Source organism: Columba livia, chromosome 2 (genome assembly GCF_036013475.1).
Source record: "Columba livia isolate bColLiv1 breed racing homer chromosome 2, bColLiv1.pat.W.v2, whole genome shotgun sequence".
Taxonomy (NCBI): Eukaryota; Metazoa; Chordata; class Aves; order Columbiformes; family Columbidae; genus Columba; species Columba livia.
The window spans coordinates 151,744,995-151,767,476 of NC_088603.1; the positions used below are offsets into that span (position 1 = coordinate 151,744,995).

Genomic DNA, 22,482 nt, shown 5'->3' on the forward strand with positions numbered 1-22,482 from the left:
AGGACAGACATGGACCTGTTGGAGAGGGGCCAAGGAGCCACAGAAATGATCAGAGGGGCTGGAACAGCTCTGCTGTGAGGACAGGCTGAGAGAGTTGGGTTTGTTCAGCCTGGAGAGGGCTCCAGGGAGACCTTACTGTAGCATTTAGGTACTTCAAAAGGGCTATAAGAAAGATGGGGACAGACTTTTTAGCAGGGCCTGTTCCGATAGAACAAGGGCGAATGGTTTTGAACTAAAGGAGGAGAGGTTCAGGTTAGACATGAGGAAGAAATTTTTTACAATAAGGGTGGTAAAACACCAGCCCAGGTTGCCCAGAGAGGTGGCAGATGCCTCATCCCTGGAGACATTCAAGGCCAGGCTGGACAGGCAAATAAAGCAACCTGGTCTAGTTGAAGATGTCCCTGCTCGTTGCAGGTTGTTGGACTAGATGAGCTTTGAAGGCTCCTTCCAACACAGAGGAAGAACCTGCTGGTAGTTGTGAGTGGCCTGAGAATTAGAGCTTGGCCAAAACCGACATTGCGCTTGCAAATTTACAGCTGTCTTTTATAGGGGAGAAAAATCATCTGGGGCTTTGTTTGGAGCCGGTCTCATCCTGCACAGACGTGGGGCAGCTTCAAAGGGATGGTAATTTAAGGGCTTTCCCCTCGGTCAGTGTGAGCATTTGGGCTGGGGGGCTGCCAGGTGCATCCCTGGGTGCTACTTAAATGATGAGCTCCGTCGGCTTTTAAAGTACTTGCTGCTAAAATAGCAAAACCTTGTAGTCAGGGTGCAGAGTGCAGGGTCAAAATGCCCTTTAAGGGATAGGTCTATGAACAGATGCAAGTTATTAATTAAAAAAAAAATTATGCAAAAAGCTTTGGTTTGACTTCTTGGGAGGGTATTGTATTTGGGTGTGTGTTTGAAAAGCACATAACTGATTATAAGAATCATGGATGGGCCGGTATTAATGACGGTTGGATGACAGTGAAAAGCAGCCCCGGCACATTGCAGGGATGTTCTTGTCATGACTAACCCCTCTCACTCTCACTCGAGAGGAATTTTTCAGTGCCCAGCACAGACAAACACTGAAATTGCAGGTTTGCAGTAGTTTTCGAATCTCTCCCCAGCTGGCAGCAAATAAAGGAGTTGCAAGTATTTATTGGTTTAAGGGAAAAAAAAATAACCTCCAAGCTATAAGATAAATTTGACAATTAAGCTTTTTTTAGGGAGTTGTACTGTCTTTATGGTTTTGTGAGTCGAATGTATTGAAGCCTGACAAAGGAAGAGGATTTAATCTACAGATGCTGTCTCTTGCTTGATGGTTTCCTGCTTCTAAAATTACTCCCAGTTCTCTGGAATTGGGGCTGAAACTAGTTTCAGCTTTCAGTTTGTGGCCAACCTACCTTACCACTTCAGCAGGCTGGATTTGCAAGGGTTGGGAGCAGCAAATGCAAGTATGTGCTTTTAAAGTTTCTTGCTTGGCTGCCTGATGTCCATTCGCCACTTTTAAAATATTTACAGCTGACTCTTTGGATTCTCTTCGTCCTCTGCTCAGGAAAAGTGCTGAAGCGGCTGATTCTGAAATTTTGCTTTGGCTTTGCTTTCCCTGTCCTGTCTGGGGATTTGGAGGAGATGGTGCTCAGAGCGAGGGATGCTGATGGACCTGTGCTCATCCAGTTGCTCTTGACCCCAGGACTGTGGTTTGGAGTATGTTGGCTTTTGCTCACTGGGCAGCAGTGAGAGCCAGCTCAAGCAAAGCAAATTAATTGTGTATCTCAGTCTTTGGCTTATGCTAAACCTTCCCCCACTTTTGCAGTGTGTGGTTTCATGCTTTAGGTCAACCCCACTCTTGGTGTGCTTGCTGACAGCATCTCGGCATGTGCCATTTGTGCCCAAACTTTGTGCCTTTTTGCACAGCATCTAACTGGGGATACACAAGGCCATATTTCTTATCTATTTATATTTCTATAAATAAGTATTTATATATTTTAAAGGCCTGAAATAATCCTGCTGGTGTGTGTTGCACAGTCGTCTGTTTATTGCTTCGAGATGTTGCTCGGCACTTTAAACTGTCTAAAGCATCATAGTTATTACTTTCAGAATAAAGCTCTTTCTTAAGGTGTGATCTTTGCTCTTTCCATGAGCACCTGGATCTGCCAGTACACAGTAAATACTTACCTATCTGCTGGCTTACTGTGCTGTCCAGGTTGTGAAGGAGCAGTGAACTGTCACAAGAACATGTCATTGCTAAAGCCAGAAAAGCACGAGTATCTGCTCGGCTCCTGAATCCTTTGCATTGCTTTCAGGGGCTCTGCGGAGCCGAAGGTGTCAACAGGCTGTTTTCTTGGGCTCCCATCTGCTAAGCAGGATTGTGTGGATTAATACTGAGGAACTCGTAGTGAAATTTGTCTCATGCCACGAAAATGTAAAGCCTCCAAAGCTGGCTGGTATCCCAAGGCTGCGAGAGGCCCCTGGAGGGGCTGTTCAGTGAAGGTGGCAGGATTTGCACCGTCCCAAAACCGTGAATGGGACATGATCTCAAAAGTTCATAATTAATTTTTAATCATCTCCAAGCTGATCTAGTTGCTGATTTTGGGGAGCAGATGAAAAGTGGCAGCAGGAACGTCTTCCACAGGACCAGCCAGCTGCTGAGGGAGGGCATCTGCCCGATCGTCTGGTCCTACAGCGTGAAACCCGGTTCAGAAACTCTAAATACTGTTTTGAGCAATTCTTTATTCTGAATGTGTTTCTTGAGCTGGAAGCAAATCTCACACCCATCCTCCTGGTTTTTCTTTGGCAATGTTTTGGGGATCCTGTGGTTTCACCGGCTCTGCTTTTGCAGGAAACCATCATTGTGCCGCTTCCTTTTTACCTTTGCAGTGTCAAAGCCAGGAGGTCAAATTAGACACCCAAGGCTCCAGCAGCAAAAGGGGGACCTGAGCATATGCTCTTCTGCTGTGCAATAAAAATCCTATATATTTTTATATAGGTTATAGTAGATAAGTTGGGGGATGGGGCACAGATGCATCCCAGCCGTGGTGCCTTTGGAAGGTGGATTGCTGCTCACCATCCAGGAGAGGGGTCCAACTCCAGCCTGGGCTTGACACCCCAGTTTTCCTGGGAAAAAGGGGGTGTTGAGCGATACTGGGACCCCAACATACCCTGGCTCTCCGTGGGCCAGGGGGGTTGTTGCTGCTTTTTGTCTCGGCCAGCCCCGCATCACAGATGTTCCCCCGTCATCGTCTGACAGCATCCTTGTGGCACAGGGATGCTGAAGTGCCGTCACCCTCCCTGCTGGCACTGTCGCTGGGTTTTCACAATTTCTTCTTTCGTAATGAGCAACTCTTTCTGCTGGGGTCCCTGTGCAGTTTTACCCAGAGTTGTATTATCATCATCATCAAGTGGCTTTCATTTGACCTTTGCCCTCCTTAAAAATTAAATACTGAGGTGTTAGGAAGTGAGGTATTCTCCCAGATAAGCATTTTTTGTAATTCGTGAGGGAGCTGGCTTACCCTGCCTGTGGATGACTAAGGAGGAAATTCATTTTTGCTTAGGATAATGCTGAAAGTTCATTGGAATGTTTTTTTATCATGGGTTTATCACTTCCTCCCTTGGAATTCCTAACTGTGCAAGGCAGGAAAAAAATAACGGTGACTGCAAGTTATGGAATTTGTCTTCTGTGAAAAAGATGCTGAACAGCTGAATGGTGCTCTCAGGTTAGCCATGGTTTGCATGGGGGATTTGCTCTGTATCCAGGTGTATAAACAAGCTGGAAAGAGCCATGAATATTCTAGCAGATACCATCTTTCAAATGTGGATTTTTTTGTTAACGTCAAAGTTAATTAATGCTCATATCTCTTGAATATAGACGAGTATAAGCCCACTCATCATACAGATGGGGAGGAGGTTTGGATTTATGGCAGGTCTCTGAGAGATGGCAAGGTCAAAGTCAAGTTTATATGTAAAGAGTTTCTGGTTCATCTTGTTAATCTCCAAACCTCCCCTTTTTTATAGGGGGGATGTGGATGTGCATCTCCAGAGAACACAGATGGAGTTTGGCCAGACCAGCACCTTTGAGAGACTGTGTTTTTCAGCCAAACACGTGTTTATTCTCGCAGTGTCTGCTTCCCAGTGGTGTTACGGTGATCGCGCTGTTGATTCTTCTGCAAAGGCTTGACAGCGCTGCTGAAAAGCTTTGACACTGCAAAGCATTGTTTACTTGTGAAAGTATTATTATGTTTTGAATATCTGTTATTCATCTCTTGTGCTGAAAGTGACATTATATCATAAAATTGCTCTTAGAGCTTTGAGGAGAAGCTGCTTTTTGTCCCTGACTCCCTGTGACAGTGCTGGGAAGTGCTTTACCCTTTGTATCTCTGTCGTCCCCTTTTATGAATTGTGAGTGACAGCAGGAAAGTATAAAAGAGCATGAAGGAGCTGCTTTTGATGTTTATAAAAGGCTTTGATAAAAGGTGCAGCACATAGCCTTGATATTATTTCCTATTTTTAACTTTTTAAAAGCATAAAACACTCAGATCCAATATTTATGTAAAAGGGGAAAAAGGGGGGCTGTATCTCTTCTTTTTCTTCTTTTTTTCCTTTTTTCTTTTTTTTTTTTTTTTTTTTTTTTTTTTAGGAGCAGGTGAATTAAACTAGAAAAGAGTCTTCTGTGCTGCAGTAAAATTTGCTTTTTACTGTGAGATGTCTATGTCTGTCTTCCATGAAGCATCGGTACAGCCATCCCCACGGTGTTAATGTTGTGAATGATGCTGGAGGAGACTGGCTGTGGTTTCAAAGGCTCCTTGGTCGCCATAGTCTTGTGCCTTCGACCTGGTTATGGTTGGATGCAGTGGACTCACCAGCCATGGTGACACGTGTGGCAAGGTGTGCAAGGTGTGCACTTACAGGAATGGGTCTCTCCCCTGAGACCTGGAGAAATAAAACACGGGAAAGCCAGGGCAGCTTCTCTCCTTTCTCTGAAAGTCCGATTATGGTAAAGGAATCTCTGTAATAAGTAGCTTTGCTTGCTCTGTAAAGATGAGAGGCTCTGTGCAGGCTGGGTAATTGGGATTTTACTGATGAAAGCGCTTGTCATTATTTCCACCCTCCTACATGTCGCAGTCTCCTCTTTAATCCCGTCTCTCAGCATGGCTTGCTTGTAGTGGGCCTGTGTACTCCTGCATATTTATGTGCGTGTACATATGAGCACATCCATAAAACTTCATCAGGTGCTTTCCCGTGAGTGTGCGCATAGACACGCCTGGATAGAAAATACGTGTGAGGACGAGTGTGGGTAGGACGTGCACGCATGGCATTGGCATGGCCATCTGTGCGATTGGGTTCTTCATCCATGCAAGGGTCTTCATGCTGGATATTGAGACTCCTAATGATGGCAGCATGCAAACCTGACCTTTAGATCCACCTGACAAAAGTTGTCCTCTTGCTTGATACTGCATTTTCTATGTGACTGGGGCAAAATGCCTTGAAACACCCTGTGCAGGGAGGAACAGGTCCTGTTATCCCCTGAAGAAGCCCAAGACAGGGCAGTGTTGCTGAGTCCCACCTTGCTGCTGTGCTGATAAAGATTTTATCTCAATGGATTGGACACGGTGGTAGGTGTTGATGGGGGTTTTGAGTTCTTCAGCAACTCATCCAAGGGGCCGTTCAAAGCAGGTGCTGGCTTTGATGTAGCTGGAGTCAGGCAAAGACGTCCCAGCCTCTCACCCGTCTGAGGTGAATAAGGACCTTCTGCTCAGTTCCTCATGCAGGAGATTTTATGTGAAACTGTGGAAACAGTTTTATGTGAAACCTTGTGTGGTCACCGGAAGATGCTGAAAAGCGTGTTTGCTTGGGTGGTGTCTTCCTGCCTCTGCTGTTCCTCTGGGAGTTTGCAAAGTTTGATGCTGAGCAACTGCAAGGGTGAGATGCTCTTTGGAATGTGTTGGCCTGCTTGATAGACTCATCTCTCGTGTGCACCTTCATGGTGGTGATTCCCCAGTTATACCCCAAATGGACGACTCCAGGAGTGTTTAACTACACGTGACTTTATGGGATGTATAAATTGAAATCATCGCATCTGAAGTACAGTCTGATTTTTCTTGTCCCATCTGTGAAACTGTGTGACACCATGTGGAAGAAGGTGCTGTCGTCCTCTGCCTTGTGACTTGTTGGACTTACCTAGCTTATAGCAGAAGCATGTCGATACATACAGGTGTATTTTCAACTTCTGACGGATCGTCCAGTTAGCCAAAAACTTTGGGTATCCTCAGTGATTCTGTAAGGTGTGGGAGGACTTTGTTATGCCATGGGAGTGAACACTGCGATGAATTTTGAAAAACAGTTGCTGAATCCAGGAGAAACAGAAGGTGCAGGTCAGGGTAGGACTTGTTGAGCCAGAGGTACACTGAGCCGTGCCCCACCTGTGGCAAGTTGGTTTCATGGGCTTGGACACTCGGAGATGTTTGCACCCTGCCTTGGTGCATCCTGTGAGGCAGCTCAGCTGCTTGCACTGGTTTGACTGAAAATGAGTTAATTTTCTTCATGCAGTTAGAAACCTTTCTTTTTCATAGCTAGCACGGTCATTATTTGGACTTAGTTTGAGAACAAGAGATAACACCCCAGCACAGAGTCAATGTTTTTAATTGCTCTGGTCTGAGAGCCAAGGATGTTCTGAGCGCTCTGCCCACAGGTGTGAGGCATCGAGGAAGGGGGGCATGGATGGGGCAGAGCTGGACTGGCACCCAGACTGATCAATGAGAGTATTCCATCCCACTAGTGTTCTGCTTTATATTTAAGGAGAATTGGGACCTTCTGGGGTGCTTTCTCTCTCTCACTTCTTCACTCTTTTTGTCAAAGCTGGGGGAGTTTGCTTCAGGACGTTTAGTTCAGCCTGTTGCCATTTTGCAGACGCCTCTGAGCCTTTCTGCCTTTTTACTCTTTTCTCTCTTTGGGATCAGCTGGTCAGGATCAGGTGCTGCTTCCTGGGACTGGCTGCTCAGTGTGGACGGGGTTTGTGAGGAATTGCCTTGAGTATCTCTTATTTTATATTCTATTTCTATTATATATATATATGTATTTACTAGTAGTGTATTAGTATTTTGTTATTTTATTAAACTGTGTTTATCTCAATCCGAGTTTCTCCCTTCCCTTTTGATTCTCTCCCCTATTTGGGCGAGTGGGAAGGGAGGTGAGTGGACAAGCTATCATGGTTGAATTACTAGCTCAGGTTAAACCACGACACTGTTCCAGCTGCATTTCCAGAAGCAATCAGGCCACCTCTCTGCGAGCTGGGGAGCTCCGGGGGCTCCCCAAAACCTGGGGCTCTGTGGCACTGAGCAGAGCTGTGCCGAAGCATCTGATGAAATGTGGACCTGGGCTGGTGGGAGCTGTTGTTCTTCTTCTTTTGAAAGAAGCTGGGAAAGGTGCCCCAAAGCAACCACCGGAGAAAGTGTCCAGATGAAAGGTCTGGTAAGCGTCAGAGTCCCCTCTGCCATGTTTTCAGGCTCTTCTGTAATCAGCTGTCATTTTGAGAACTGGGCATATTGGACCTCAGCAAGTATAGATTGAAACTTAAACAAACAGTGACTCTTCTATAAATATTTAGCTCGCACTGTTTAGGAGTTGCTGGGAGCAGGAGACAAAATAAATTTGAAGTTCCTGACTGTCTAAAAAAGCTGTGGAGGATGGCACTCGGTTGCCAGATTGGCTGGCATGTAGGTTTTGAATAACTATTCCTCCTTTTCCTTTCTTCCTGAATAAAAGGTTGTGTTTAAGCATCCTTTGCAGAGACGTGAGGTTGCACTGTTCCAGTGTCTAAACAGCTGCATTGGGGATTCAGATCAATGCAAAGGTCTTGTTCAGCTTGGCTGGTTGAGCTGGGGGCCCAAGAGGAACCATGGTATGGAATAAATGTGTGATGTTCCCTGGCCATCTGCATCTTTCTTGGCAAATTTGGACTGGTCATTTGAAGTACGTGTATCGGCATGGAAGAGGGGGATGTCCCTCTGAGTGTGTTTTTATCTGGCCACCTTGATACCAGGACAGCAGCTTCTGCCCAGGATGGCTGCTGATGAAGGAGCTGGGGTCCCTGGTGGGGCTTGTGTAGACGATGCTAAATCTTGGGCTACCACATTGTTCCTGCTCTTGCAAAAGCCTTGATAGTGAGGTAGACCTATCCCTGTCAGCCTTTTTTGCCTCTAAAATACAAAGATAATATCCTTTTTTTTCACCTTGCAGAGCTCTTGCAAGAATGGGAAAGAATGAAACGTACTGATAAGAAGTGGTATCAGTAGCCAAGACAGGCAGAGGCACGTGTGCTTTGAATAAGCAGAGAACTTCACAGCACACAAGAGTCTGCGATTATTGATTAAAAAGAAGAAAAAGGTCAATCACTAATTATTTACTTTCTCTCTCCCCTTTCCTAATACAAAGTGCTTGCAGTTGGACTGGATGATGGCTGTAGATCCCTTCCAACTCTCCCTCTCCCTCTCTCTCCTCTCTCTCCATCCTAATATAACAATAAACCTGAAATATTTGGCATGCCCTGTGAGACGCTTTGCAACTGCTCTTACCTTGCCTGCCCCTGGTTGCAGCATCCTGGGACGTTCTGTATCAGGGTGCTTGGCGTGCCCTGTCCCCGCGGTCGACTGCTTTGCCTGGAGGATTAATGGCAGAGAAGCAAATGCTGGGAAAGGATGGGTAGGAAAAAGGTAAATTCCTTGTTTGCCAGCTTGTTGAAACCACTTTTGGGGTTTGAGAGAAAATGTCGGTGTTTGAGTTGGATGCTGTGGCAGGCTTGATGGTTTTTCTCCTTCAATAGTTTCTTTTAGTGCCCTTCCTAATTTAAAAGGAGGGATTTAAATTATTAATGTTTCGCCTCTGAAGCGGAGGGATTCCAAAACCCTTGGCAAATCTCTGCTAAGTCATCCAACTTACAAAAGAGCCTCATGCTTTTTCCCAACCCTGTCTTTGACAGAAGCCCCTCCTTGTGTTCAGGAGAAGCACTAAATCTGCGGAGGTGGACAAAGAGCTTGATTTATGTAGAAGGTAATTTTCTCTGATGGTGGTTGGCCAGAAAACATAAAGATGATAATGATTTTTATTTTTTGGCATAGCCTTTGCAGATCTCTGTGTTTCTGACTGTTGCTGAAGCAACACTCTGCCGCGGGTGGGTGTCAGCACTCGGTCCGGGATGCTCGGCTGCTGCCTGCGAGGAATGGGTGACCTTACCTATTCATCTTGGCCCCAAACCCTGCAGCATCCTGGTGGTGAGAGACAGATGAGGTTTCAGATATCGATCCTTACCAGAGCTCAAGCCTCTGGTTATATTTGCGACATATTTGCCTGCTACATTTTCCCATTCACTTTGGATTTTTGTCCTGATTTTGTACCGAATCTCCTTCTTGATACTTGAACTGAAGAATAAAGTGTTGTAACTTTGGCTCGGGGCAGCTGTCCAAGGGATATATTGGGATACATTTGGCCTTTGAAAAGAAGGACTTCAGTCTCCAGCCGTGTCAGTCCCTTTGGCTCCTGGAAGTTTTCCTTCCAAATGGTTACTTCAAACCTCAGAGAAGAAGTTGGTGTTTTTTCAGAGCTATGATTAATACCGTTTTTACGCTTCGTTGCAAAATGCCGCACAATGAATGAAACCAGCAGGGTGGTAGTTTATGGGTGGGAGGAAAAAAAAAATCATCAAACAAATGCTTTCAGATGCTGTTTTGGAAGAGTGATGTGTGTGTGTGTGTGTTTTATAATCTTCTGCAAACTGTGGGGTTGCATTCCTGTTAAGGGGAAAAAAAAAAGGCTTAAACCTCATATATGGGAAGAATGTCAGAAATAGTTGAGAAGTTGAATAATTGCAGTCTTATTTTTTTTTACACCAGGTCAGTGAAAGCTAATCTAATGTGCAGGATTGCAATGCAGTATGTCTTTGCAATTGCAGAATCACTGGATGGTCAAAGCTGAAAGGGATCTCTGAAGAACATCTGGTCCAGCCTCCCAGTCCAAACAGCCAGTTGCCCAGGACCGCATCTAGATGGCTTTGGATTGTCTCCATGAATAGATACTCCACAACCTCCCTGGCAAGCTGTGCCAGTGCTCGGTCACCCTCACAGTAAAATTAGCCATAGTGTGTTGTAGTTCACTGAGTTGGTCATAAGTTCTTACTGGTTCCTGGTGCAGCCTGGACAGTTTGCAGGGGGGTGTGTGTGGTTTTGGGTCAGTTGGCTTGAGCACTTGGGGGATGTAGTTCACAGCTGAACCCCATGGCTTGGGCTCAGCAGTGCTTGGCTGGGTCTTGGGAACTGGTTGGGCTTGGTGCCAGGTGCTGAAAACTGTCCCCTTGCCAGTGTGCAAGGAGATTTGCTGTGTGATGGTGGGGTATCTGAGAGCTTGTGGTCCCCCTGGCTTGGTTTCGAGGCTGTGCCTATAGCTGAGCCTCCCGATAGCTCTGCTGACTTTTGCTTCCCTTCCCTTGACACGGTGTGTCTGTTCTCCCTTGGTGAGTCACTTCGCCACAGGAATCTGGGACTCATTTATCAGCATAAAGTGAGGCCAATTACACCTTTGAAGTGCTCAGCATCAGTGGAGCTGCAGCATCAGGTGCTTCCCCAGAAAGCCCCTTCTTGGTGACAGACCCTAGGGAAAAGGGATCAAGGGTTTACTGTGTGCCCAGTGTGTCCCCATCTTGAGGACACAGAGGATGTTAGTGCACATGGGAGGTCACCTCAGCCCCTATGGGAACATTGGGGTCAGCACAGATTTGCTTCCTCATTGCTTCATGCGTATCCCTCACATGTGGAAAACAAAAGCGAACCCTAGGACTACACTTGGGATCTGGTTTCTGCACTTGGTCTCTAGTGTTTCCTCCTGTCCTCCCTCCATGGAAAACAGTAGCCATTGTTTGTACACCTGGGTCCATTTCTTTTTCCCTAAGCCACTTCATTTTTGTGCTGTTTGGGTTGCTGATAAGTGATAGAAATGTCAGGAATGAGATGATGGCTCCCAGTGAACACTCCGGCTGTCCACAGACACGTCTCATCAACATGTTCAACCCTCATGCCAGTGACAGGGGTGTTTTCTTATTAAAAATAGACTATGGACAATGCCACTTCCCGAGAACTGGGATTTATAATTTAATAACAAGTGGTTACTCATTTCCTTCGGAAAAGTTTCTGGAAGTGTTATTTTGCTTTCTCCTCTTGCTTCCTTTTTCTTGTTTTCAAATTTCCTTCAAAGCCCTGCATTACCCTACCGAGCCACTGTGTTAAATGAACTCTTCTCTTTTCAAGTGGAAATTGGATTTATGATTTAAAGAAAATGAAAAAGCAAGTCTTAACCCTTTGGGCATGAGCTTTCCTTTGTAAGCTCCTGCAGCCCTGGAGTCCCAGCTCAGCCAAGGAAAATAGCAACAGAGAGACAGCTCGGTAGGTGAGACTTGAGGAAAAACGGTGATGCTGATCCTGAACTGGAACGGATGATCTGCTTGATCAGACTTTAACTGCAGAACTTGTATCGTCTGAATCTACTCTTAACTGGGATACCTCCTGGTGTACCAAGTTCTCCCAAAGGATGGAGGCCTTGCAGAACTACTGGGCAAACTCAAACCAAGTCTGGTATTTTAGTGACTTTACGGAAAAAAAAGTGCTGAAAGCTGTTGAGTAGTTCTTGAGGAAATCCCGACAGCTCGATAAACAAACTCAGGAAATGTGCTGAAGATGAAATCATCATAAGTGGGTACTTAAGAAACTAAAAGAAATGGTTGGCTGTTGAATCAGAAAGGCATTTTGAGGGTCATTAGTAGATTGGTTGGTAGACTGCAGAGGACACAAAATGCAACAGGCATTGCAGGTACTTTAGGTGATAGCATCTTCTGTTACAGTTGTCTTAATGAGCTGCAGGGGTGCTTTGAAGACGAGAAAAATAAATTCAATAAAGACAAGTGCAAAAAAGTGCTCTCAGAAATCAGATGCGTGTACCCAAAAATGAGCAGTAACAAATTAAGTGCAGAAAGGGATCTGGGAGCTGCAGTGAATCACAAGCTGGTTGTGAATCAACAATGGGATGCTGTTACAAGAAAGGCAAAGCTTGAATAGCCCAGAGAAAAATGGAAAAGGCAATAACTCAGTCTTCCTTGTCATATAAAACCTCGCTTGAAATACAGTATCCAGTATTAGCCCCTCTATTTTTAATATGAAAGCAGATGGCTTGGGAAGGCGAAGCTTCTGTTTGGGAAACTTCCCTTAGGAGGAATAGCAGGAAAATTTGCATATTTTAAACCTAGGGGAAAAACAAACATAAAACCACAGGTGTCAGTGCATGGTTTGATGGGATGCTGTCTTCAGCAGTGATTTTGGAGCCACGTATCTCTGCTCTCCTGGTCTTGGCTGTGCCTGTGGCTCATCGTGCGGTCAAGTTGTGTAGCCACAGCCTGTATCATTAGTAGATTGGTTGGTAGACTGCCTGTATCTCCCTCCACACTGTGAGCTGGGATGAGGAGCTGCTGTTAGTACAGGAAAAGCTGAAAAGTGTCCCCAAAGTTAATTTCAAGTGAGGCTCTGCAGTTTTGCCCAGACAACAGATGGCATGCAGGAGGGAGGAAGGAAGGCAGGGAGAGGAGAGGTGATTGAGCACCTGAAACTTGTAGGGAACATAGGAGATTTGAGACATACAGGAAGGTGGTGTGAGGGGTACAGCACCCGGTGTCCATCTCTGAGGACATGACTAGAAGGTCGAGAGGGGTTCTCCTCCCCCTCTACTCTGCCCTGGTGAGACCGCATCTGGAATATTGTGTCCTGTTCTGGGCCCCTCAGGTCCAGAAGGACAGGGAACTGCTGGAGAGGGTCCAGCGTAGGGCAGCAAAGATGATGAAGGGAGTGGAGCATCTCCCTTATGAGGAAAGGCTGGGGCTCTTTAGCTTGGAGGAGATTGAGGGGTGACCTCATTAATGTTTATAAATATGTAAAGGGTGAGAGTCAGGAGGATGGAGCCAGGCTCTTCTCAGTGACAACCAATGATAAGACAAAGGGCAGTGGGTATAAACTGAAACACGGGAGGTTCCATTTAAATTTGAGAGGAAACTTCTTCACAGTGAGGGTGACTGAACACTGGAACAGGCTGCCCAGGGAGGTTGTGGAGTCTCCTTCTCTGGAGACACTGAAAACTCACCTGGACACCTTCCTGTGTAACCTCATCTAGGTGTTCCTGCTGCGATGGGGGGATTGGACTAGATGATCTTTCAAGGTCCCTTCCAATCCCTAGCACTCTGTGATTCTGTAAGAAGAAAATTGTGTACAGGGACATGCTTCTCTGGATGCTGTCTTCCAGTGCATGAGCTCCATTGTGCCTGGTAGCAGCAGGGTAGACTGGCATTTCTCAAAGTGTACGTTCCAGCTCCTGGTGGTGGTGGCGAAGGAGAGTGAGTGATGCTGGAGCTGGCCCAAAAAGCGTTAGAAACCGCTTTGTTAGCAGCACAGCAGCCCTTCCCGAGTGGTGCTCGTTGCTGGGAGCTGCAGCCGAGTCCTGCTTCCTCCTTGGCAGAGCTGCCCGGTGTTGCCTTGGAGAGCGGCACCGAGAGAAACAAGCCCAGAGAGGGTTCAGGGCTGGGTGGCTCGTTGAAGTTCCTTCTGGCCCAGCGTTTCTGTGGTCCTTGCCTCCAGATTTTGGCATGGCCTGTGCCCCTGTCAGTCTTGCTGAGGCCGAGTGTCCCGACACCTTCTGCTGTTCTGAGTCCAAACTTCCGATATCACTGCATTGCTCTTGGTTTTTCGACTCTTGGGAGTAGTTTGGTTGACCACAAATTGGTCACTCTGTGCTGTGACGCAAAATGATGATTTCCTCCCCTGCGGCTGTTAAACCAGATACCCCTGCCGTCTGATGGTGATGTTACTCGTCTGGTGTTTGCAGCTGGTGGGAATGCTCTGGAGCCGTACAAGCCTAGATGATTCAAGCTGATACTTCTGATTAAATGCTAAATGCCTGGTCTGTTCTGCCCTACCAGCTGTACCTCCTAGGGAAACGAGGGGTTTTACTGCAAGAAGAAAGGAGGATATTCTGGTATTGGTCGGTTGATAATAAGAACACATAGCATCAAAGCTGAAATAGTGTGCGCTGGGCTCTAAAATCACAGGAGAGTATAAAAGTGCCTTGAAGAGGAAGATCATAGATAGGCAGATCTGGGTACGCCTCATCTTTTGTTGTAGGCTGCAGAGCTTTCCTCTGTGGTTTGCAGGGTTCCCTTGCCATGCTGTATCCCTGCACAGTGCAGAGCACAGCGTCTGTGCATGCTGTCTTAGAGGATGTTGATGTGAGCCATGCTAGGAAAATCTAGGCTTCGGTTCTAGCTTAGCTGATGCTAAAATTCCCATGGAAAAAAAAGAAAAAGCTTGCTATGATTGCTTGTGACATGTGTGACATGCTGGTGCTCAATGTGATTGGTGTTGATCCAGGCTGCTTAAAAAATAAAAGCAGCATGGTAATTTGTCTTTAAAAGAGTACAGAGAAAGTGAAGAAGAAAACAAGCAGTTTGTTATTCATTGCATTTTCAAGGCTAACAGGCTGGGGCTTACACTGGGAAGAAGTCAAGTCTCCAGGCAGTTCCTACACACCACATAGTATCAAAATAACCGAATAATATCACAAGTAGTGATCACCAAATGAAGTTTGCTGGACGGCGAGCTTGTGGCAGGGCATGGCAGGGCTGCTTGATAGCGGAGCTCCAGAGCTCCTCGGCACGGTCATTCAAGTGGTATTGGCATCTTGGGGACGTGTCTTTGGGCATGCAGAAAACCTACCTTCTGCAAAATGCAGCAGGTGATTTGGGCAATGCTGAAGGTTTTATTTTCTCAAATGCTCAAAAGGGGCAGAGTGGACTTTGAGCACTGGGGTGACCTTTTTTTTTCCCTATGTCTCCTTCCAGGTTTGTACTTCTGGAGCATGCAGAATAATGTCTCTGGTCTTGCAGTGTTCATTCCTTGGTTCTTTTCTGCTCACTTTGCTTTAGCTTCTTGCTTTACCAACTGCCCAATGGATTTTGCATGAGAGTTGCTTCTGTTATGTTTCCCACCTGTTACCTTCCTCCATTCACTGTTATTTCCTAAAAATGAGAGCAAAGGAGAATAAAGAAAGGTGGTAAAGCACTGCTTCCCTCCGTGGAGGGCACCGAGCCTGGTGATGAGGAGGTGATGGGTGGCTGGAGAGGAGCCTGCTGGCCTTGAGATGCAGGGCAGGCTCACTTACAGTGATGCTGTGGGTAGTGTGTATCTTGCTGATCACTCGTTTCATGCATGGGCATGCTCAGTGCTAGCATCACCCTTGCCCTGCGTTTTCAGGTGTTCTCTGTGCAGTAACACTTGTGTCATATTTAAAAAAAAAAAAAAGAAAAAGGACTATCAGGAGATGTGAGGCTTCTGGGTTGGGTCGCTGCCTCTTCCTGACCAGCATAGGAAGGATAAAATCTTGCAGAGCTGCAGCAACTGAGTCGTGCTGCCTGCAGCCCTGCCTGCAGCAGCACCGGCTCCAGGTCTGTGCGCAACGTGGCTCTGCCTAATGCACTGTCACAGCTGCCAGTCCTGCTCTGGGTGCTCACACGGGGACCTGTCTTGGGAACATCTCTGGAGGACGGGGTCGTGATGCCCCAGCATGCTGCAGTGCTTTTATTAACTAATTCCTGGGGTGGTCCTGATGAGTCTGTCTATTGAAATCTCTGGCCTTGTGCAGCCAGTCCACCCAGCTCTTGCAAGTATTGGGGTTTGTTGTTGGCTCCTCTAAGCTGTTGGTGCATTTTAGTTCCTCCCTGGTGCTCCCTGTGTTTTGATTCCCTCTGTCTTTAGATTTGCACCCCTGTATCATATTTATGTTTTTTTTAGGGCTTCCACTTGTGTTGTGTGCGCTTTCTCTCTCTGATTGGACTTGGTGAAAAGCCATGTGGAAGAATCTGCTCATGCTTGGTCCAGCGGAGACCCTGTGTCTGTCCTTCCACCAGCCCATGCCTAATGGACAGATGGCCATGCTGGGGGAGAGGAGCTGGGGGTGAGTGGGTTTCCCTCTCCTCATTGCTCTCCTCCTGCACTGCAGATGGAGAAGAGCCATCACGGTTTTGCTGCTGGCCAGCCGCAGGCTGTTGGCATCAGTGGTGATGGGGCACATGAACCTCAGGAAGCACTTGGAGCCACCATGGCCAAAGAGCCCTCGAGCTCTTTGGGAGAAAATGGTGGTTAAAGCAGCATGTTGTGCTTTGATAGAGGTGAAAGAGGGGGTCTTGTGTTAACTGAGAAAATGTTCAGTTTGGGAATGTGGAAGGGGAAAGGGCTGGTGGCAGTCTGAGACACATGTTTCATAGCCCCCATCAGCAGGTACCAGGTAGCTTTCCCCTGATCTGCTCAGGAAAGCTGCTCAACTGGGGACAGCATCCATCCTGCTTCACCACCATCTATATCACCTCTGCCTGCTTCAAAAGTCATTCCCAGAGGCTGATCTGGAGGCATAGGGATGCCAGGAGGAGTAGGATGCAGGACCCTAGAGTGGGACTCATCTGGTACCCGCCAGGAGATGTTTATGTTGATGCTGCAGGGCATGCTGAGCAGGTGGATACCAAACAGAATTTGTACCTAGGTGGATCATCCATCCTCTGGTCACTTCTGTGGAAGCATCTCTTGGGTGGGTTCAGTGGCTCACCTGGGAGGTACTCACATGGAACATCCCCGTTACAGAGAGCTCTGCGCCATCCTCCCAGGATGGATGGTTGTGTCTGCAGGGCTGCCCTGGCTTTGCTTTCATCTGCTCATCTCGTGGCACACTTGCCTGGGGCAAGGCACTGGAACAGGCTGCCCAGAGAGATTGTGGAGTCTCCTTCTCTGGAGTCATTCAGACCTGCCTGGACGCATCCCTGTGTGATCTGCTCTGGTGAACCTGCTTTAGCAGGTGGGTTGGACTAGATGATCTCCAGAGGTCCCTTCCAACCCCGACCATTCTGTGATGGGTGTGTTGAAAGCAGGGAGCCTCTGCTGGTGACCACCGAATGGTGACGGACCGGGCAGTGCTCTCCACCCCAGCTCCCTCTCCCCCTTGCTGCCCCCAATTTTCCATTCACCTCCCTCCAGGTCTGCAGGGGGCTGGCAGTCACCGTCCCCGTGGTGAAGCCTTGCCTCGGTGCCTTCCTCCGCTCTTCCACTCTGCTTTTCCCTCCCTCTCCGGCTGCTGGGTTGCTCTAATTGACTTTGGCTCCTGTCCCAGGAACAGCCTCTCAGCACACACAAACCAGGAAGGCTAAAATAACACTTTAAAATTGTTAAATAAATAGCGATTGGGCTCTGCTAAATGGGAAACGCAGCTTAATTTGTTAAAGGTTTTTTTGTCCTCCCTCGCACGGGGGATTCGGCCGGGCGTGTGTGTATGAAGTGTTTCTTGTAGTTTGTAATCTGCGTGTCGTGGCCCCAAGTGGGCAGGGAAGGGTTATATGACTCCCGGTTACTAAACACTTACAGTAAAAGTGTAGTCATCCTGAATGTCATCCAAAGAGCTTTAGTTTTTTTAATTTCTTGGGGGTTTCTTTTTGACTTTTTTCCCCTCTCTCCCGGCAGGATGCTGCTGCGTCACTTGCATTCTTCACCCCGGCCGCCTTGTTGGGAAGGCAGAAATCCTCCAAGCCAGGCGGTAACTCTTTCCAGGCTGCCAGCAGTGGTCCAGGCGTTCACATCCCGCTCGGTTCCCTCTCCAGGAGCTTTGTGCACAGGGCAAGTGCATCCCCTCTCCCCCAGCCAAAGAGCAGCGACATGCATGGGCAGAGGTGCCTGCCTTCCTGAAACCTGAAAAACACTAGTTTCTCTCTTGTGCCTTTTCAGATCTTGAGTAAAACCAGAAAAAACAGTTATTGATATGGGAGAGAGTGGGGATGGGAAGCTCCGGATAAGCGTTTGGAAAATACCCAGGAGAAAGCACTGCCAGCAAAGGCTCTGCCAAGTGGGAGCAGGGATTGACTTGGGTATCAAAATGCATGTGTCAGGATGAGAAACACACTTCTCAGGAAGGACGTGGGGAACCGGCCGCTTCCCAGCACACATGAGGGAGGTGGTGCTGGGGCTGGTTGTCTTCTGTGCCTCGGTGCTGAACGGATCATCCTTCCCAGTTTCTGCTTTCTATTCTGTCATCTCTCAGAAGATGCCGCCCTGCCCGCCTGCCTATCCAGCTGGGTTTGGTGCATGTCACCCCGCTGCCCACATGCAGAATACGTTAGCAGATCATTCCCAGGCAGTTCCGAAGGTATCCCGAGGCGTGGTTCATTGGAAAGCAAGATGCTCTCTGAGATAGTGCTGGAAATCGCCTCTCTTAAGCACCAAAAGGCATGCCACTACATAGTTTTGTCAAGGGAGTGATACAGAAGTCGCTGTCATTGCTGCCAGCAGTGGGGCTTTGTGCCGGGGAGGGCTGGACAGGGGCGAGCAGCGAAGCATCCGTGGTTTGGCATCCTCACCCTGCAGAGCTGTGCACTGTGGAGCGGGTTCTGCTGCTCTTTGTAAGTCAAAAAAAAAAGAAAAATAATAACAGTAGGTGGGTTTCTTTGTAGGTTGTTAATTGTTAACTCTCCCGTGGCTTTCAGAGGGACTGTCCCTGATGAGGACTGGTTTCCATGCCGGCTCTGCCGAGGTGTCAGGGCTCCGTATAGCGGGAGCGAGCTGTGCTCTGGCCGGGTACCAGGGCTTCTGTATTGTCTGTGCAGAGCTGCAGATCCAGCTTTTTGTTTTTTCTGGGTTACACCTTCCCCTCTGCCCTCCTTCCCTCACCTGTGGTGGGGGCGCATGGGCCACACCTGGGCTGACCTTTCTCCACCGCTCCTTGTGGCAGCACTGGGTGTTTGTGTGAGTGATGCAGGAGATGGGACCTGCTGCTCTTTCAGGCTAATCTCCATTTTTTTTTTAAACACATGGATTATCCCAATCCACTATTTTGAATAGTAGAAACTTGTCTGTGTTTTAGGGTTCTTTCTTGTTAATTAGATGAATGGGGAAAAGATAACCTTTGCTCCCTGTGGTGGGAATTGCATGAGGCAAAATTTTGCATTTCCTTCTTCATTTCCCCAGAGCTGTTCATCTAAGGATGAGTTGTGGGTCAGAGCGCGGCTTTGCCTTCTTGCCATGCTGGCTGCAAGGGCAGGCTGTCTGTCTGTCTGAATGCGTGATGAGAGCAGAGTAAAACTGCAGTCGTGGCCTGAGCGGGGATGCCCAAAATTAACTTCAAAAGGAAAGGAAGGAGTTGTTTGAATACAACCTGAAAGCCTTTAATTCTTTGTGATGGTGATACCCTGAGCCTGGTTATCTCGAGCATCAGTGTTGCTGGAGTGATGGAAGCAGCTGATTCTATATGGGAAGAGGAAGGTTTGTTAGAAGGTATAATAATCTCTCTTAGATGTTTTAATTTTCCCCTTTTCATCCCAAACTGTAATGCAGAGCTTCCTCCACTTTGAACGGGTCTTTTCATGTTGGCCTGCCTTTCAGATTGGGTGGAATCATGTTTCTTCAATATATAAAATGAATCTGGCAGCCTGGTGTTGTACTTCAGCCTCCCAAAGAGACACGCAAGCATAAAGCAAGAAGATTCACTGCCTACTAAAATGCTCCACTTATTAAAAAAATATAATAAAATCCTCTGTGAACATCCTGTTTGAACTGCAGTAAAACTCACCGGTCAGCAAACGGTGGATCTCCTGTTCCCATGGAGAAAGGCAGTTGCAGACTTGAGAGCTTGCTGTGGGAAAGGGGGAAAAAAAATAAATCAAAAAGATCCACTTTTGGTCTTGCAAACAAAGGTTGCCTTGGATTGCAGTCACATGTTGCGGTTCAGCTGATCTCGCTTATGCCAAAAGGGGAAAGATTTCTAGTACTTGCCTGAACTCCACTGAACTGGTTTGGAGAATTAATTAGAAGAAAATTGTTCACCTTTTTCTTTTTCCTAGCTTGTTTTCTTTTAGACCTAATTGCCCTGCATTGACTCACCAGGTCAGGGTAGTGAGGGGCAGCTGGGACAGGACCACCCTCTTAATATTAATTTATGGCCACTGTGGGAATTTAACTGTGATTTAAAATTGCGCCATCAGCAAATGTCTTTTGTCATTGCCCTGTTGAGGATGAAGGTGACTCTCAGGTACCCACGTCTGGGACGCTGCTGAGGTGTGTAAATGATACCCAGCGGCTGAGTTGCCTCCAAAATAGCAAGGTAGAAGCACCTGAAAGAATATTTGGGGGTTAATAGCAACCCCCAGGCACCCCAAATGAGCTGATAAGCTGGTGTTGCTGGAAACGTCACTGTGCATGTGTGTTACGGGAATAGTGTTGCCAGGTCAAGCTCCTTCCCTTGCGCACATCCCTGTGTCCACGCTCGGGGTAGATGTTCAGTATAGTTGGACGTCATGTAAAATTAAACAAAATCCACTGCTTTGGCTTCACAGGCTTGGTGTTTAGGTAGGTATGTGCATTACATACATTATATATGGATTTTTGGGGTAAAGCCAGACAGGTTTAGCTCTCCTCCTGGGCGGTTTTCTCATGGCTCAGGGCATCTGATCTTTACAAAGCATGTCAGGTCCCTGTGTTTCAGAGGGCGCTTTCTCCGAGTCGTACGATCTCACCAGAGCCAGGTATTGAAGCGCTTTCCAGACTTTTTCCACCTTGCCCACGTGTGTGCTGGGTCTGGCTGGGTCTGGGAGCTGCCGAGATCGCAGTCCCTGGGGATGCTGCTGCCCAGCCCAAGCTGGGCTCTTGCCTCTGCACTACCCCAAGTATCTTTACTACTGGGGGGAAAAGTCAAGTACTCGTAAGACTCCCAGCCCTGCTTATTTTGAATGGGCTGGTGTTTATTCTCTTATTTATTTTTTTTTTTTAACCTGAAACATTATGAATTAGGGCTGCTGAGTTAAAAGGAAGGCGTGAAAATGATTTTTTTTTTTTTTTTTTAATTTTACAGCCAAAAAGTATATCTCTGTTTCTTGGGTGAGACAGAATGAAATACTTGCCACTTCCCAAGTTCCCCTACTCCCTTGTGGCATCGCGTGCTTTGTTCACAGCACCCTGAGCCGGAGATGAAAAGCTTTGGTGCCTCCTCCCTTCAGGGCAATGTGGATTTCTCCTCGGTTCTAGCAACTAGTTTTATAAATGCCTAAAAAATGAGGCTTGTACCTTATCTCTTGGGAGATCGTTGATAGATCCATTTCTCAGAAAGATATTTTATTCAGCCCTTTAATGCCATGCCACTCCCTTCATTCAGATGCCTGGAGTCTTTTATCATGTCTCCTCTTACTCATTGCTTAGCCAAGTTGGGCATATTTAGTTCTTTTAATCTTTCCTCATAACTCAACTGTCTTTAATCATCCTTCTTGATGTCAGAGCGTTTGATGCCTACTTTTACGGAAAACAAGCCTAGGTTTTTTTTTCAGGTGTGTGTGTGAATTGCTTGGGAAAGGTCCCAGGAGAGCAGCCCGAGCTCCACGGCCGGTTGCCCATCCTCATGCCTGGATTCCTCAAAAGCTCCCTCGAATGTCTCACTGTGGGTACCAGGGAAGATTTCTGGCTCACCATCGGACCTGGCACCCTCTGGGATTAACTAACATGTTTATTTGTTGGATGTGAGCAGCAGCTCCCCACCGGGACGTTTCATGGGTTGAGTTTCCAGGGGCACATTTCTCTGGGCATCTGCAGGAGAGTGCAGGTGCCAATGATGTTTATGCAAAACAGACCCAGAAAGGTTACTGTAACCTACGTTTGCTTCCCATACCTGCCAGCAACAAGAGCAGGAGAGAGGTGAAATTTGCTTCTGTGGCCTGGTGATCAGTTGTTTTTAGATGCCTGTGCTGCAGGTCAGGGCAATATTTCTACATGCTGCCAGGGCTGGTGGCCCCATCTTGCTACTGGTATTGATGCTGTGTTTCCTGAGTAGTTCTTCTGTTTTGCACCTGAAAATAGTAATTCACAACTTCTTAAATCAGTTGGAGTGTAAGGATTGCTGCTAGCTATTACCAAGCTGAGTGCTGCATCCCTCTAGGACAGGGTCTTTGGACTTGGCTATCTGGAGTTGAGTACCTCCTTTCCTGCATGGAGATGTCCTGAATTCCCCGCACATGCCTCCTGGAAACCTGTTATTTCAGTGGGAGTCGTTTCAGAAAGCCTAACTCGGTTTTCTTAAAATAGCCAAGCTCAGATGCTGACTCCAAGGGGTTAAGGCACCGAATCTCCAGGTTTGCTGGGTCTGGGCCATTGCTGTGCAGCTTGGGGTGGCATCCCTGACATGGACTTTGAATTACAGAGCACTTGGCAGGGAGTTAAAGGAGGGGGAAAGCCTGCCTGTCCCTCCCCCACCTCTGTTCTCTGGGAATGCTTCTCATACTCTCCCAAATTTAGCAGTGCAAATGTAGCTGGGTTAAGTAGGCTGAGTGATGAGGCTATTCTGATGGTAATAAAGGCCCCCTCACCCTGTTCTGCCTCAAGCTCCTGCTGCCACTGCATGACTGTGTGATAT

General features: G+C 47.3%; 1 long non-coding RNA gene across 2 annotated transcripts in view; it reads left to right on the plus strand.

Annotated features, from left to right (window-relative positions):
• The window catches only part of LOC110364973 (uncharacterized), an 84,471-nt gene that overhangs the window by 44,155 nt on the left and 17,834 nt on the right, over positions 1-22,482 (plus strand). The window lies entirely within an intron of this gene.